This window comes from Passer domesticus, chromosome 2 (genome assembly GCF_036417665.1).
Source record: "Passer domesticus isolate bPasDom1 chromosome 2, bPasDom1.hap1, whole genome shotgun sequence".
In the NCBI taxonomy this organism is placed as follows: domain Eukaryota; kingdom Metazoa; phylum Chordata; class Aves; order Passeriformes; family Passeridae; genus Passer; species Passer domesticus.
Window position 1 is genome coordinate 53,486,909 of NC_087475.1, and position 14,213 is coordinate 53,501,121.

At 36.6% G+C, this 14,213-nt stretch overlaps 1 long non-coding RNA gene across 1 annotated transcript; it reads left to right on the forward strand.

Annotated features, from left to right (window-relative positions):
- The first annotated feature begins 4,618 nt into the window (after positions 1–4,618).
- LOC135295419 (uncharacterized) lies at positions 4,619–9,357 on the forward strand. The gene is made up of 3 exons (XR_010357505.1): positions 4,619–5,153; positions 6,877–6,974; positions 8,207–9,357. It is a non-coding gene; the product is annotated as an uncharacterized LOC135295419 (long non-coding RNA).
- Positions 9,358–14,213: the final 4,856 nt, after the last annotated feature.

Consider the following 14,213-nt stretch of genomic DNA (forward strand, 5'->3'; position numbering starts at 1 on the left):
TTGTTGGTGAGCCTGTTTTTTTCCTCTTCCCCCATTCTGAGTTATCTTACAGTTCTGACAGCTAGCCCCACCAGCTCCTGTGCTAGAACCCCTTTTTCCCTTTGAATTAGGTACATCCCATTGGGTGTCAGTAGAACAAGCATTGAGTAGATCCTCCCATGACCAACAAATCCAAAAGTTTTCCATTGACACCAACCTCAGAACCATGCATCAACCTGATGGATCTGCCTATTCCTCTCAATATTATTTGTTGTTACAGAAGGATTGAGGAAATCACTACCTGTGCTCCTGATCCCTCTACTAATCATACCAGAGCCTTGAAGCCTCTTTTGATTTCTCTTGGACTTCTCTTTGTTATTTCATCACTGCCAGTTTGAACACTAACAAGAGGGCCTTTCTAGGCTGGAGAATTTTCCAGTAATGTCTCTTATCCATGCCCTTGGGAAACAGCAGACTTTCCTGTGAGTTGGGTTTGGTCTGCACATTGAACCATCCATTCCCCTTATTACAACTACTCTTTTTCCTCTTAAAAAAGGAGGCTGTGGGACAGAGTACACGTGGTGTTATTTTAGGACGTCCCACTATGGCAGAAGGACCTTTGCTCACCTCATCAGCTGTCTGGCATTCCAGAGCATCATACCTGTTTTAGAAGACACTAGTCCTATTAGTCAAATTCTGAGGGGAAGGAGGAATCTTCCTCCTGGTGCATGCAGTCAGTGCTTAGTCTTCATCTGCAACAAATCCTTGGCTAACAGTCTTCTGACTAATTAGGACTGGATTCTGCAGGGTTCTGAGTCCATCTGCTTCTTCACTATAATGGAGATTTGAGACTCCTGAGAGTCTTGAGACTGTAGCATCTCTGAAAATAATTGGTCTGTGTCTTGCTCATTTGCTCAAATACTACTCAGCTTTTCCATTTCTTCCTGTAGCTGCTTCACCTGGTGACACAGCTCCTCAACCACAGCACACCTTCTACAAAAGTGTTTGCTGACCCCAGGCTTAGGTAGAGACATCAGGCACTCTGTGACCTGGAGAGCTCCATCTACCATAGGCAGGCCTGGCTGGCTGGAGGTCTTGGACCCAGCTGTTTCAGTGACCCTTGCAGCTACATGGGATTGAGTAGTAGGGCGTGTCAACACCATAACTGAGGAAGATTAACCTGGTATGCTTGTAAGAATGATTTCTTTGCTCTTCCTTACCAGCTACTGAGTCTATTGTTGCCTCTATTGGCTGCTCTCCAATGGCCAGAGAGGAGTTCTTCCTGCTCATCCTACCTGCACAAACTAGCCTGCAAACTGCCTTGCCACACCCTCACTGATGTGCTACATGTCTATTTGCCATGCTCCGGATCACTCACAGTCCCTGGAGTAATTTAAATCATTCTCACTTGCTCCTGGCACTGCTCCCTCCTCTCCTGGTTACCTGCCAAGGACTTCCAGATCGTGATGGAGGCCCAGAGCTGCTGGATCAGCTCCTGAACTTGGGAACTCTCCCTGTACATCTTGATTGCAGCCCTGATTCTTCCTTCACTCCCACTTGAGCTTCACCAACTGAGTTGTTAAACTCTATCTTTTAAAGAGGAAACAAAATAAAATTTCCTTTCTGCTCCGCTAAGACAGAAAGAGATTTTTACCACTATACTCATGAGAAAGTGAACTCAGTGCATAGAGATCTATGTTGTGTTTGTTTGACAGTGCCAATGAGCTCAGAAAATGTTCAGGGAAAGCACAGAGGTAAAATTAAGAAGCTGTTGTTTTATTAGACCTCTGTGAAATAAGACTATGTGGAAACAGCATGACATAGAGAGGCCTGAACAGGCCTTGCTACCAATTTAACAACATTTTTGTTCTAGAGCATGCAAAGATTATGATTATGCCTAGTCTGTGTACCATTGTCTCATCCTTTGCTACTACTTAACATTTTTATCGCTGAGATTATGCAAAAGCAATATTTTGCAGTATTTTTTCTTTTCAAATATTTTCATAAAAATTGTGTACTGTTGGTTTCAATACTAGTGGCAAAAAGCAGGGTATAATTTAATTATTTTATTGTATGAGAAAATGAAACCTCCATGTTTCCAATATTTTAAGTTCAGAAAGCAAACAAGTGCTTCTCTGATGAGTCTAATACAGTAAAATAAACCTTTTAGTATTTGTTTACGATAATGTTTCAAAAATAAATTTAACAAATGGCAGTCACTTGTCACTTGTTAAGTTAGTCTCCCCAAAGAATCCTCATTCTGGGTCACAGTACTAAAGAAAAATATGAAATCTGAAATGTATGAGATGTAAAAGTTCCCAAATTAAACACAAAAAACCAAACAAAAAATAAAGCAACAAAAATGTCACAATATATAATATAATATCCTTGAATATTTATGTTATCTATGAGGAAAAATTTCATTAATTTTCCAGTACATTTTATTTTTTTAAAATTATTTAACAAATCCACTATAAAAACTACTAAAAAAGGATGGATTAATTTTTTTTTTTTTAAATGGCATGTATAAAGTTCAGACAGCAACTAAGACACATGCTCCTTTTCATGATATTTTACATGCTTTTATTTTTTGCCAGAATTCAAGACCTGATTTATTTGGGGATTTTTTTTGTTTTTCCTCACGGCTGAAAGCAAAAGAATGTGCTGAAATGTAGCTTTTTGTTTTGTTTTTCATGCGTTTTGTTGTTTGTTTTTTTGCTTGCTTATTTGGTTGGGGTTTGGTGGTGGTGGTTTGGGGGAGTTGTTTGGTTTGCTTTTTTTTTTTTTTGTTTCAGTTTGGTTTCAGTCATTTTTAGTTTGAAGAAAAGTTCATTCAGCTTTAATTAAAACATTTCCTATTTGCTGGTTGATTTTTTCCCTAAGGCTTTTTTTTTTTGTTTGCTTGTTTGTTTGTTTGTTTTTTTATTTGGCTTTTGTTTTTAACAGCCTTCTAATTATTCTTACTCTTCTCAGATAGATGAAATAGCAGCTGTATGAGGCAGATATTTTTTCCAAATTTGACACACAACTGTAAATACAGTGAGTGGGTATATCTAATAAAGCTGTTAAAATATTTCCATCTCTTCTGATGAGCAGAAAAGTGCTAAGGGGACCAAGTAAGGAAATAATTTAATTCTTCACTGACATTTTTAAAGTTCACACAACTCAGGAGAGATTACTAAGGATTGAAAAGCATCAAAGAGAACTTCATTATATTCCTTTAAATGGTCATGAGGGAAAACAGTGAGTTTATAATTATCTGGGAGAAAATACAGGAACTCTCGTATGAAATGTCCAACATAAAGTAAATCCACATAGCTTGAGTAAGGATAGTCGTCATGGATTCAGACAGGAGAGGTCATGCTTAACTAACCTGCTAGAGTTCTTTGAAGATATTACTGCTACCACAGATAAGGACAATTCAGTAGATGGTAGTATATTTAGATTTTCCAAAACATTTAGCAAGGTTCCACATTAGAGATTAATGACTAAAACTAAAGAGTCATAATATGGAAGATAAAATGGAAGAGTAATGTAAATGTTTCCCTTGATACAAACTGGTTTTCAGCTTGCAGTTATCTTAGATTGAGACAGGCCAGTAGGTCACTTTTCAGTGCTTCTGTTCACAGTTTCTGTTGGTGTGTTAGGTGTTGCAGTTGGGAGCAAAATTTGACAACGGAGGTGATGGTCAGACTGGAAACAGAAAAAATACATGAGAAAAAGTTGGAGATAGTTAAGCCGTATATATATGAAATCTAAATATTTCAAATAATTTAATATAGGATGCTTCTGGCCAGGCAACTATAATAGAGTTAACAGTGAAAAAGGTACATAATAGTTGGGGTTTTAAAAATTTTTTTGGTGTCCCAGGAAATTATAATGAAAATGTAGCATTTTTTTTCCTAGTTGCACACCTCTGGTAATAATAAGTATAGATTCTTCTCAAGTTGTTTGGCTTGAATAGGTTTACTGCAGAAAGTTTGAGGGCCTCAATGAAACATGCTACCTGCTCTGTTAAAGACCATCTGCTTTCTTATTTTGCATTCCAGTTTTAATTAGTGTAGAGTAGCACTGCTAACAACAAATTTAAACAAACTTTTACTTGTAAATTGCCCTAGAAAAGGCAAGGGAGGTTTAACTAGATTTCAGAGAAGAGAAGAGAAGAGAAGAGAAGAGAAGAGAAGAGAAGAGAAGAGAAGAGAAGAGAAGAGAAGAGAAGAGAAGAGAAGAGAAGAGAAGAGAAGAGAAGAGAAGAGAAGAGAAGAGAAGAGAAGAGAAGAGAAGAGAAGAGAAGAGAAGAGAAGAGAAGAGGAAGAGGGAAAGGAAAGGAAAAAGGAAAGGAAAGGAAAGGAAAGGAAAGGAAAGGAAAGGAAAGGAAAGGAAAGGAAAGGAAAGGAAAGGAAAGGAAAGGAAAGGAAAGGAAAGGAAAGGAAAGGAAAGGAAAGGAAAGGAAAGGAAAGGAAAGGAAAGGAAAGGAAAGGAAAGGAAAGGAAAGGAAAGGAAAGGAAAGGAAAGGAAAGAAAAGAAAAGAAAAGAAAAGAAAAGAAAAGAAAAGAAAAGAAAAGAAAAGAAAAGAAAAGAAAAGAAAAGAAAAGAAAAGAAAGGAAGGAAGGAAGTGGCGGAAGGAAGTGGCGGAAGGAAGGAAGGAAGTGGCGGAAGGAAGTGGCGGAAGGAAGTGGCGGAAGGAAGGAAGGAAGTGGCGGAAGGAAGGAAGGAAGTGGCGGAAGGAAGTGGCGGAAGGAAGTGGCGGAAGGAAGTGGCGGAAGGAAGTGGCGGAAGGAAGTGGCGGAAGGAAGTGGCGGAAGGAAGTGGCGGAAGGAAGGAAGGAAGGAAGGAAGGAAGGAAGGAAGGAAGGAAGGAAGGAAGGAAGGAAGGAAGGAAGGAAGGAAGGAAGGAAGGAAGGAAGGAAGGAAGGAAGGAAGGAAGGAAGGAAGGAAGGAAGGAAGGAAGGAAGGAAGGATACAGATCTGAGACAATCCAGATCAAACTAATTCTCATTTATCTTTAAATTTTTCAGTGGCTCTCAAAACACTAAAGGATAAACTGAATGCCAGTTAAATGCTGCTGATTGTCAAAAGTAAAATATCAATAAAATTTCTTGAATAAAAGAAGCATGGAATTCCTTCATCAACGCAGCTAAGAAAGCTAAAAAATAAGTCTATATAATTGGAAATGTGAGATTATTTACTTTACTAGTTGTTAAATTATACCATTATGTACCTTACCAAACTGCATTCATGACTTCTTTTTTTTAGTTTTTCTTTTTTTTTCTTTTCCTTTTTTTGGTTTATAACTAGTTGTGTAGTAGCTTAGTTCATAAAATTATACCCTAAGTAATTAAATTAATCTCCTATACCTAACTGCATATTGTTTGCAATCAAAGATGATATTAGAATTACAATAATCTGTTTGCAATTGTAGTATTACAGAATATAATAAACAGAAAATATTTTTCAGTTGTGCAGTTCTGCCAGTAGGTGGTACTAGTAGTTTCTAAATTTGATAATAAATGTCTTCAACTTGAGTGTTTCACTTTTCTGCCACAGCAAGTAATGTATTTCTACTCTATTGAAAATAACTTATTTATATTTGATGCACTTTCACTCAAGGGCAGATTTTAATTCAGTTATTATTTCTTTCAGTGGTGATGTCTGTAAAGTATCCTTTAAAATGCAGTTTAGAATTTGTGTGACAAATTATTACACCTACTAATTAGATTTCAATTGAAAGATAATATTAAAATATATTTTATAAAAGGCTTCCTCAGTTTTATAGCATTTGAATCTTCAAGGTACAGCTCAGAATTCAGCTGTAAATTTTTTTAGCAATATTTGCTGTCAAGATTCAGAGGTGAGTCATTCAAGTAGTCTCACTACTACTTTTAAATTCAATATATGGCCTGTTAAGTCTTGAAAAAATATCTGTTGTTTTGCTGTGTAGGTCTTTTAAGCATACGGGTGTACCTGAAATAAAATTCCCTTTTTTTTCCCCCTACTTAGGGGACAGGCAGACCCAAATAGCTGCGGAGATACAATAGTAATGCCTACAGAAAATATTAATGCAAAGCAAGGAAATTTCTAATTAAGGCCAGGACACTTGAAGCGTGCCAATAGTAGCATTTCTGTCTTTGCTAGTGGGTGACAATAGATGCAACAGAAAAGTTACTTTGTTACAGGCTAGTTGCCCTGAACAGACTGAGTTAAATACCTCTGTGAAACAAAATAAATTAAATAGAATTCAATACTTATTCTAAGAAGTCGTATGATTAAAAAAATTAGTGAGGAAACTTTGCTAATTTGGGTGGGATTGAAACCTATTTTCCCTTGGAAATGTCAAAGATTTTAAAAAAAAATTAAACCCCAGGAATTATATATTGCAATAACATACTACAGTAACCTTCAAATGTTTGATTTGACTTATAGAATTGTGGCCACCATGTCAGTTGTTCTGTCATTGTCATATTCATATAAACAATAATAGTTAAAATGACAGAAAATGAGTTTATTAGCATGTACCTATAGCTGTGTGATGAAAATTCATTATGACAATGTGAAGAGGTTACAGATTCCTAAATGGAAAGATGAAGACCAGCTTATGCATTTCTTTTACAGTATCTGTAATGTCTTCATCAGGAGATTTACTTCCTATGTCTTCAGAAAAGACAGCTTTTCTGAATAGTTGATATCAGTTCTTGGTAATATATTTTATGCCTTTTTGTTGATAAAATCAAAGAGATTGTGTTCAAGTTGTGTGTTTCTAGTGGTGTTTGACAATATCTGGAAAGGGTATGTACTAAATTTTATGTATTCTTTTGAATTTCACGTAAAATGACTGATCTATGATGAGTTACTTGTTTGCAAAATATTGTCTGTCTGCAAACTAAAATTTTTTTGTTAGTTTTATTCTAGTTTTCGTGATTGCTGATTATTGAAGGAAAGGAATTCCAAATTCTCTCAAATAACCTCATGGGACTTTCTCTCCTCACCTGTTCACCTGTAGGTATTTGACAGAGGTAACTGCTGTAGTTTACATTCATATATGGTAACCACTCATTTTATTCATGAATGGTTCATGGCCTGAGTTACAAATTTTGGAGGATTCTGAGGTATGAGTGATTAAGTTTCATTGATAAATAAGGTAATGCATGTAAGTGTTGAGATGAGCCTGGCTATTGCAGCCCTTCTTCTTGTCACACTGTATATGCTGCAGAATTTCACAATGCATGGGGATTCTTATGCTTATACCAAAAATATATTTGGCTGTAGCATATAGGAGAATGTTTTATTATAATGTGCACATGAATTTTTTGCATTTGGTTTTCAAGGTTTTTGATTGGACTGTCACAAAGTAGTATAACAAGTATGTTAAAGGCAGAAGTCTCTAATTTCAGATAAGCAATTGACTCAGAAACTGAAAGGGCCGGGGTTATGGTATGATGCTTTAGGGATTTAAGTATGACAGTCACATTTAAATAGGGAATTTGGTCCTTTCCATGACAAGATCTAGGCAGCGTGATATGGAAACATGCAAAATGGAACATATGAAGGAACATGGAACAAGATCCTTCCTATGTAAGTGGCTCTCAGGGGTATTCAGGCAGCAAGAATTAATAGTCTCTGTGCTGTGCAGTTAGAAAAGGAACAAGAATCTTCGATACTGTCAGGGCACTGAGGGCACCATCAGTCCTGACTGAACCTGCACAACTTTTTCAGGGCTTCTGATACCTGTCCATGGTCCAGGTCCCCATGCCAGCCCCCCAGAGCCCAGCCCAGCCTTTGTCTGTTCCCATCCCACATCCTCAGGCAGGTGCCTGGTGCCTGGGGCTGCCCTGGTGTCCTTGGCTGCCGTGCCCCCGGATGGTGAGGGAGACAGGCCCTGGCTGCCAGACAGGCAGACATCCTGACAGACCCTGAGGAGTCCTCCCCAGCTCCTGAGCCCTAGGGAGACCCTGGCCTCTGCGGAACTCTAGGAAGCACTGAGAGGCTGCAGCAGTCTCCAACCTGGGACTGGAACAGAAACATTCTGAAGTGAAACTCAATTTTTTTAGCATATGATTTCACTCCAAGTTTTTAATATCAAGTAAAATATAATTTTTTTAAACTGCAATTTGTCATGGAAAAACTAACTAAGTATTTTCTTTTGTGGCTAAATTGCTGAAGTTCTCCATAATGTTTAGGGCTTTTTTTGAGTCATTGAGGTTGATGTGATATCTGGATCTTATTCCCAGGTCTCGTGCTATTCCAAAGTCAAGACAAAGCTGAATAAATTAATCACTGCTTGAAGATGGCTGGCAGCAACAGAAATTCAGGCAGCAAGATTCATTTAACACGTTGATCCATAATAGCAATGCAGACTGAGTCATGCTGACTATTATATTACATCGAAAATTCAATTATCTGTTTGGTTCCTTGCTGTTTTCCCAGCATAAATGAACATGTCTGTATCTATACATACATATGTATCAATGTATATAATATCTATATGTCTGCTCATATACCTATATTTTCACTTACAGACATGTATGCACTGATATAGAGTAGCCTAATACATGTATTGATATATAAATGTATACCTCTAGATAATAACTATAACAAAAAAATGGTTTTGCTCCAAATATGAAGGAGATTGTCTCTATGTTTATACCTAGATACATACATCTGCAGGCAGAAGAATCACTAAAAGTATTGTGCATGGCTTGCTATTCATTTAAGAGGATACTCAGTGCCCCTGAATCTGCTGCAAAAAGGCTGCTATTCCAAGCAGCCTTTAGGGGAACTTCTAGGATCACTAAATGTTGATATATTTTTTAGAAGGGGGCATACTGTTGGTGTTATTTTTTTCAGTTCTTTTGTTGAAAGGTAGAGACTTAATTTCTAAATTGATTTGAATATTTATTTCTTTTTTCAGTTTAGACAATGGACTAGAAAATCAGAACACTAACAAATTTATGATAAATATGAATTCCTTGAAAATCTAAAACTATCACATTTTGGAGACTAGTCACAAGTAGATAAAAATAAACCTGCTGTGTTTAGAAAACCTCTGTCAGAATACACAAAAATAAATTTAAGGGATCAAGAATGTTATTGAGAACAAGGTCCCACCCTGAGTAATAAGATTCAGGTACAATTCTTTGTTTAATCTTTTAGGAGCACTTCTCCTGACTCCAAAGCCTAGATTTACTTTAAATGTTGGCAAAAATCCAGCTTTAGTATTTAAAAAGCCTTTTAAACTAAGAAAGTAAAAGGCATTTACCTTAAAACATATTTAGTAGAGTTTATTTTTCATTTATACTTAACTGTAGTTCGGGTCTATGAATGTGTTCTCTATGGATTGTTACAGTAAAATTTTATGTTCACTTATTTACTTTCATCAGGTTTTCTCTTTCCCACCCTATCTAAAATAAGAGCATCAATCTCTTAACTTGTTATCTATTAATGTATTCCTTGTTTGTCCTTTTCAACTTGAGACTAATATTGTTTCAATTGTTTAAAATTACATTTTAGGAAAATATTGTATATATGTATTGAGAAAAAACATAAGCTTAAGAAAAGTCACTCTGGTTTTCAGAAGGAAAGGAATGATGTTTCTCTGGAGTTGGTATGGTGACCAGCGCTGTTTATCATCTATGTGGGTGACATAGACAGTGGAATTGAGTGCACCCTCATCAAGTTTGCCAATAACACTGAGCCATGTGGTGGACATGTTGAAGAAAGGGGATGCTACCCAGAGAGACCTGGACAGACTTGAGAGGTGGGATGATCCTTATCTCATCAAGTTCAGTGAGACCAAGTGCAAGGGCACCTGGACAATCCCAAGCACAAATACAGGGTGGGCAGAGAATGGATTGAAAGCAACCCTGAGATGGTCTTGGGTGTGGACCAGAAGCTGAACACAACCTTGTGTTTGCAGACACATTGAAATCCAGCTGTGTCTTGAGCTGCATGATCATGACTACTGCATTCAGCTCTAGAGCTTCCAACATAGGAAGGAACTCGACCTCTCGAAGTGAGTCTAGAGGAGAACCATAAAAATGTCAGAAGGCTGGAGCACCTCTGTGAAGATAGGTTGAGAGCTGTGTTTGTTCAGCCTAGGGAAGGCTCTAGTGAGACCTTACAGTACCTTCCACTGCCTAAAGGAGGGCTACAAGAATGCTGGAGAGGGATTTTTAATATGGACACAATGACTGGGGGAATGGCTTTAAAATGAAAGAGAGTAGTTTTTAAGTTAAATATAAAGAAGAAATTCATTACTGTGAGGATGGTGAAGCACTGGAACATGTTGCATAGAAAAGTTGTGGATGCCCCATCCCTTGAATATTCAAAGCCAGGCTGGATTGGGCTTTGAGCAGTGTGGTCAAGTTGAAGGTGTCCCTGTCCATGGCAGAGAGGTTGGAACTAGGTGATTGTTAAGGCCCCTTCTAGTCCTAATTATTGTATTATTATAGGATTCCATAATAAGAATAATAAGTTAAAAACTACATAACTTATTTTTTACTCCTGATAAAGAATATAAAAATTGAGTAGTTCAGTTCAGCTTTGCAGTAGCTGTTTACATGTAAGACTTACTTATGTAAGTAATGCCCTTAGTTAAAAGATATGTGATTACGAAAAACTGCAGACAGGATTTTATTGATAAATACAAGAAAATCTTTAAATTACTTTTGGTTTGGTTTTTTTTTTCAGTGTCAACTACAATGTTGTTTCAATGTTTCTTGGAATATTATCTAGCTTCATGTACTTCCACTATACTACAAATTATTTTCCCTATGCTGTGATATCATATTGTAGAGTACATTTAAAGTCAGAAAAATGTGTGAGCATCTACTGAATTTTTAAGAATAGGAGAGGTCTGTATAGATGGTATTAGTAAACTCAAGAGGTCTGGTAACACGTTTAAATTCTGAACATGAGCTTAATTGTTGCCACATATAGAACTTTTCTGTAGTACACCAATTATGAGGAGATCAAAATCTGTTGGGATAATTTCTCCATAGCATTTCTATATTCTGTTTTAGTGCATAAGAATTACTTAATGGCTCAGTTTTTCAATTTCTTATATAAATAAACTCTTCAAAATCTTGGACATAAAACCAAGTTATGAAAAATGTGTTTGTTTCACTTTGAAGTTTTTTTTAACTCACTCGATAATAAGTTCCTTGGTATTAAAGTTATGTTTTTCTACCTAACTATGAGCAGGCCATTAATATGCTATTGTCAATACCTAAGAGTAAACAGTAGTGTACATTCACTGCTGGTTACAATTAAAAATATTTCCCTTTTGTATTGAATTTTAGTAAATGACTAAAACATCCTTAAAAAAAAAAGAAAAAAATTTTTGTGTTCTGTCTTTCAAGAAATTAGGAGAGAGCATGGCAAGCAGATCTGACGAACAGCACTGGCAGAACTTAGAATTGCAGTTATATTTAAATCATTAGTATAAATATTTAAACAACATTAGAATCCCTCTATCATCCCCAAAAAGTCACCCAAGATCAATGTACTGAAAGTACAAAAAAACCTCAGCAAAATAAGAGCATACCTAATTTTGACCTGCACTATAGAAATTTTATGAGGTAAACATGTTCTATAATCTTGGCTCTGGCAGCAGAGAGTCTGCTTCTGTCAATGAGTACTAACTTGAAGAGGACACAATGAAAATTTAATTATATAATATAAAGGGTTTTTTTGACTTTTGTTCTTTTTACGGACAGAACTGCCAATTTGAGTGTTTTCATCTTAATACTACTTAGATCCCAAAGCCAAAATCCACTTTTAAGTCAGTACTTCTGCAAACATCATGCATAATTCTTCCCTACTCAGCCAAGGCAAAATACAGGGGTTTAGGTGGGTTGTTTTGGATTTCCTTTTTTTATTTTTCCTGAGAGGAATCACATCTAAATCCAGATGTTTTGACATTTCTAATAAAAGTCACATACTTTCACTGAAATAATTAATTTTCATAGCCTCTACTAGAATACATATACGTAAATACAACTGTGATCTTTGTTATTTCTGCGAGTAAGATTACAACCATGGACTTCAGGAGAGATAATTTTAGCCTCTTCAGGGATCTTCTCTGAAGAATCCATGCAAAGAGGCCCTGAAGGGACCTTGGAGAGGTCCAAGAAAGCTAATCCCTTCCAACCTGACCCATTCTGTGATTGTGTGATTATTTTAGGACAATTCCTCTCTCTTTGCAAGATCAACAAATATTGTCTTTCCATAGGTACTGTAACACTTGGACATTATTTAGAAGACTGTAAGTGCAGTAATCCATGTGTAATCAAAGTTATTGTTAAATATCGGCAGAGACAATTGTCTCAAAAACATGAGTGACAAATTTTGATAGCTTTGGTTGGGAAATAATTTGTTTTCTTCATAGCAGCTGGTATAGGCCTTATAGTTTAGATTTGTGGTGAAAATGGTGTTGACAATTCAGGGATGTTTCAACTATTGCTGAGCAGGGCTTACACAGAATCAAGACCTTTTCTGCTTCTCATGCCACCCCGTCAGAGAGGAAGGCTGGAGGTGCACAAGGAGTTAGGAGCAGACACATCCAGGACAGCTGACCACAACTGATCCAAGGGATATTCCAGACCATAAAGTGTCCCGGCAGCATATAAAAGATGGGGGAAGAAGGAAGTAGGGGGCACTTGGAGAGATGATGTTTTTCTCCTGTCACCCTGACATGTGACAGAACCCTGCTTTCCTCAAGAGGGCTACACTGCTCCCTGACCATGGGAAGCAGTGAATGAATTGCTTGTTTGACTTTGCCTGCATACCCAGCTTTTGCTTTACCTCCTTAGTGCCTTAATCCCACTTTTCTGATTCTTTTTCCTATCCAACCAGGGGAGAGAGGGAGGGAGGGAGGGAGGGAGGGAGGGAGGGAGGGAGGGAGGGAGGGAGTGAATGAGTGAATGAGTGAGTGAGTGGGTGAGTGGGTGAGTGAGTGAGTGAGTGAGTGAGTGAGTGAGTGAGTGAGTGAGTGAGTGAGTCTGTGTGGGGCTTTTTTTTTCCAGCTGGAGTTAAACCATGACAGAAATTAAGTATGAATTACCTATAAAATCAGAAATTAATGAGAATAGGTAGCCCAATTATTATACATTAAATGTTAAACTTTTTTCAGGATGCATACTTGTGCTGCCTATGTTAACGGGGGAAGAACAAAAAGTAAAGAAACCTGCATTTTTCTTTCTGGGAGGTATTACAGAAGAACAAATGAAGTGTAAAGTACGCATGCTGTAGGAGCCACATACTGTGGCAAGGCAGAGGATTCTTAATTGATTCAAGTAACAAGCAGGCTAAAGCAGTTAAAAAGCACAGCTTTTTCCATTTAGCTGATGGTTTTTTCAAGGCACCTGAATTTTGTTTAAGTACATAACAAAAAACGGCCAACACCTTATTTCATGCTGCATTTGTAAATGACTTATTTAAGGCCAGAAATAAGTAGCTACTTGTTAGCAGAATTCTCATTTAGCTGTCAGTAAAAAAGTATCCTAAGAGCATCTAATAAAGTAATAATATTGAACACAGTGCTTAGAGTTTCTGCATGTAAAATAAGATGGAATCAGGCACGATGCTTAGCAATCACTCAGTACCTATTCAGAAGTTTACAAATGGATTTAGAAGAAAAGTATCTAAGTACTCTATGAGCTAAAGAAAAAAGACTATTATGAAATTTGTAACTGTTAAGAAATAATAATCATTTTCTCATCAGTTATTTGTATTTTGGCAGATTTCTTCATATTATTTATTAAATACATGTCCTTAAACAGTTAAAATGTTTTAAGCAGTGTTGTTTTTTCAAGAATACTGCTTTATTTGCATTATTTTAATTATCACATATATCTTATTATTTCTTTATTTTCAGTATCATTTTAAGGTATCAATTTTTTTTTTTACCAGCATAAAAAACTTTGAATGAGTTGGTGTGACAAACAGGATGGAAGAGAGATGAAACTTTAAGTTTTCATGGCACAAGAACATGTTTTTACATCCAGCTCTCTCATACACCTGTGGAGTTATGGTGAAGTCCACTTTCTGATTTTGTGAAATGCAAGCTTTCTTATTTTGTCTTCTTTTCAATACATCTGTATCTGTATGATACTTTTCATATTTTTTCCTAATATTTTTTCTTGACTGTGTTAGTCTTCTCTGTACCTTTCGCCCTTACCTGTTGTGTGATGTGCAAAAAAAGCATGGTTTCAGTTTCATAGGTCTTGAGAATTATAC